Below are 4,328 nucleotides of genomic sequence, written 5' to 3'. Positions count from 1 at the left end.
TCATGTATACAGTGTTCTGTCTGCATGTACGCCTGCAGGCCAGAAGAGGGCACCAGATCTCGTGATAGATGGCTGTGAGCCACCATGTGGTTGCTGGGACTTGAAATCAGGACCTCTGGAAGGGCTGCCAGTGCTCTTAACCGCTGAGCCATCTCTCCTGCCCCTTCTTAAATTAAGTGTGGCACTTTGATAGAGAGTTTCAAGTAGCTCAGGCTAGCCTGAAATCACCATGGCGGAGGATGTCCTTGAATTCTTGATTCTCCTGCCTCCACCTCCCGAGTGCTGGAGTCTCAGGCTTGCTGCACCAGGCGCTTCTCCACGCTCCTTTTCTTCCTCTCTCTCTCTCTCTCTCTCTCTTTTTTAAAATATATTTCTCTCCAAATACGGGCCCAGGCTCACCTTGAGTTCGTAAACCTCAGCTGCGCTAGCATGTGTCACCATGCCCAATCCCCTCCTTTTTAATCTGCATAAAAACCTACGTGTGTGGATGTTTTGCACATATGTGTGAGTGCACATACACACACATATACACGCATATGTGTGTGTGTGTGTGTGTGTGTGTGTGTGTACATGCATATCACGTGCTCGCCTGGTAAGCTTAGAAGAGAGCACTGGTTCCCCTGGAGCTAGAATGACATCTGCTTGTAAGCCAGCATGTGGGTGCTGGGATTTGAACCCAGGTCCTCTGGAAGAGCAGCCAGTGCTCTTAACTGCTGAGCCACCTCTCCAGCCCCAGCTGTTTGTCTTGGGTTCTTGTTTTGTTGGTGTTCTTAGACAGTCTTATTGTGTAGCTTATGTAGGCCAAGCTGGCCTGGAACTTAGAATGTAGACCAGGCCGGCCTGGAACTCACAGAGAGCCACCTGCCTCTCTGTCTCCCAGCTTGCTGGCATTAGAGCACTCCACTTGGCTTTTTTGTTTTTGTTTGTGTGTGTGTGTTTCTTGTTTCCTCTGAAAAGTTCCCACCCAAGCCTATTATAGTGGCTTATGCCTTTAATTTCAGCACTTGGGAAGGAGAGGCAGATAGATGTCTGTGAGTTTGAGGCCAGCCTGGTCTACATTGTGAGTTCTGAGACAGTCAGTCCTATAGAGTGAAACCCTGTCTTGAAAAAAAAAAGAAAAAGAAAAATTCTGGCCCAGTAAGTTTGGATCCTCTCCTGTTCTCCAGGACACCCAAGCTGTCATTTTCCCTCTCTGAACCCTGAACCCTGTTACTTTAAACTTTGTGTACCTTGAGAAAGGGGAACTGGGACCTGCCGCCCCACCATCCCACCCAGCAAAGAAAACTTTCCTTTATTTTTGGATGTAGTTCTCCAAATTCCCACTAGGTGGCAGGCGAGCATCACTGCCCGGCCATCCAGGCCATGTGCATGTTAGGGTGGGCAGGCTGGAGGGAGGGAGGCTTCAACTGTGCCAGAAAAACACCCACAGGAGTGGATGGAGAATTCATCCCGCTCAGTTTTGACGCAGCGGGACGCAGGAAAGTCTCTTCTGATGTGTCCTGGACTCCTAGATGATTTCTTTCTGACTCTCAGGGGCCATCACCCTTGGCTTCCTGCTTCTGTCTTCTGACCTCCTGTCCTTATTCCGCCATCTGTATTCTCGGCCACCTCCTATGTAGCTGCCTGCCTTTGCCTAAATGAGCCTCCCTCTGCTACACCTCTGGGCCTTTGCACACGTTATGCTTTCCACCAGGATTACCTCATTCTCCTGCTGTTTCATCAGGCCAATTTATTTCACATTCTCCAAGAAATCTCCCCGGGCTCCTCGACTGGCCCTGACTGTGTTGGGATTGTTTGCTGTCATTGTTTCCCAGACAAGACCAGCCTAACGGAGACAACACTAAACACACGCAAAATAGCCAAACACATGGCAGATGCCTGTAACCCTGGCTCTTGGGAAACAGCAACTGGAGGATTTTGAGTTCAAGGCCAGTCTGGACCACATAGACCAGGTCCGTCTCAAAACAGAAACAACAACAACAAAGAAAAAGAGAGAGCTGAGTCCATCAAAAACTACAAGCAAAACAATGCAAAAGCAGGTGTATATAAAATTAACACGCTATTAGGCTGGGGTTTGTTTATTCTGACCTGTGTGTGTATGTGCCTGCACATGTGAGTGTGGGTGCCTTCAGAGGCCGGAGAGCATGGAATCCCCTGGAACTATAGTTCCAGGCAGCTGTGAGCCTCCGGGGATGGGTGCTGGGACCTGAACCCAGGTCCTCTGCAAGAGCAGGAAGCCCTCTTAAACACTGACCCATCTCTCTGGTCCCAATTCAGTGCAATCGGCAGCATGCGTGGGGATTCTCTGGGCCCGTATCTCCATCCATATCCTCCCACGGTTGGTATTAGATTTTGCCACACAGCGTGACCCAAGGGGCATGACAGTGGAAGGCATGAGTCTTAGAGTTCAAACCCAGACTCCATCATCTCACTGTATGACCTTGGGTGAGGGTCAGAGCCTTCATTTCTTTCTTTCTTTTTTTTGTAAATGGTTCTAACCTCACATTGCCTCGTGGTGAGGATCAAATTAGCCTGTGCAAGTGAAACACCTTGCAATTAGGTGCCCCCCTCCCCCCTCCCACATCAACCTCGAAATAAAATTGCCCTCTGAGTCTTAAGCCAGTAAAATCTACACATCATGGAGGGGAAGAGCCAGGTGGGAGGAGCGAATGGGGCGGGAGGGAGATGGCTCTGAAAACGACTGAAGAGTTCTGTGAGCAGCGGCATCAAGCTGCAATCAAGGTGACCGGCCTGTAATCTCGGGGAGGCAGGCCGAGAGGATGTGATTGAAATGGAGAGAGCTGCGGCTTAATCAATTGCATTGTGCTCTATCTGGAGGGAACAGAAGGCTGGGACTGAAACGGGGGTGCCAGCGAGGTTCATCCAGCTGCTCTGGAGGAAATGATGGGGAAACCTGGAGACACGGGGAATGTTCTGGTGGGCTGAAGAGCAGCAAGGGGCCTGAAGAGCTCCAGATGGTCGGGGCACTGCTGGGCCTTCACGGAAACCACATGGGCTGAGGGCAGCAGGCAGAGCCCCAGGAGGCAGACGAGAATATCCCGGTTCCAGGAAAGGGCTGTGGAGGCTGAATGCTAAATCCGGGGCCAGAGACTGTCCCAGCACCCCAGATCCGATCCAGCCCTTACTGTGCTGGCCACCTTCAAAACCCTGACTTAGGCTGGCCACGGTGGTACATGCCTATGATCCCAGTATTGGGGGAACCAGAGCAGCATAGAGAGAGCCTATCTCAAAATGAGGGAGAGGTATGATTTTCCTCACGGTGCCTCAGTTTATCAGAACAGCGGCCTGTTTTCCTAGGTTATGTGAGGTTGAAACGGCAGCTTGCCCTTAGCAGGACACTGGGCATAGAGTCAACATCCTGTAAAGATGACAGTGACAGACAGCTGATGTGTGTTAAACATTTAGTGCTACTTCACAGATGAGCGAACTGGAGCCTGACGAAATTAAAACCGCGCATAGGCCAGCAGAGCCGGCGAGTGGTAGAGGCAGGGTCTACGGCCCAGAGCTCGTGAGCCGAACTATTCACTCCCCGGCAGGAAGGAAGAAACGCTGCCTTCTGGCTTGAACATCAGGCTCTCGTGGATTTGGTTGTCAGGAAACCGGTGGCCTCAGAGCCTTGGTGTCTGAGAGTTTGTCTGTAGAGCTAAGGCCACCGACGGTCCTGTGACACCTGGAGTCTTGCCATCTCTTGATTCCATTCAACAGATTCCAGCACAGACCTGGTTACGGGGAATGCTCACCTTGCCTCCTTTCCTTTAAACCCCTCAGTTTGGTTGGGGGGGGGCTCCAGGGAACCCTTCTGCCAATAAGTAGAAACACACACACATGTGCACACACAGGCACTCACACACACACACACACACACACACACACACACACACACACACACACCACAGCACACACCCTAGCCCAGAGGCAGTGAAGCCTAGCGAAGAGACCCTGGGCTTTGTGTAGGATAGGCTCTGCCACGCGCATCGGGGTGAACCGGGCCTATCATGTAACCCCTGGGCCTCGCTTTTCTTATCCAGTGGAACTAATCAGAGAAAACGGTCTCAGCATTAGATTACACGGGAGGAGAGGAGGGAAACGCCCAACGTTCAGCAGCATGCTTGCTTCTCACTGTTATCCCTCGCCGTCCTGGGGCTCGCTTCATAGACTAGGCTGGCCTCAAACACACAGCCGTGAGCTTGCCTCTGCCTCCGTAGTGACTAAAGGTGTGGGCAACCATGCCCCAGCCAGGTTAGCAGATTAAACTGGGCATGGTGGTACACATCTGTAATCCTGATTTTTTTAAAAGGTATGTATTT

The sequence above is a fragment of the Psammomys obesus genome, unplaced genomic scaffold, assembly GCF_907164565.1.
Source record: "Psammomys obesus unplaced genomic scaffold, mPsaObe1.curated_primary_1811, whole genome shotgun sequence".
In the NCBI taxonomy this organism is placed as follows: Eukaryota; Metazoa; Chordata; class Mammalia; order Rodentia; family Muridae; genus Psammomys; species Psammomys obesus.
The sequence above is the reverse complement of the archived record's forward strand: the minus strand, read 5'-3'. Positions refer to the sequence as shown.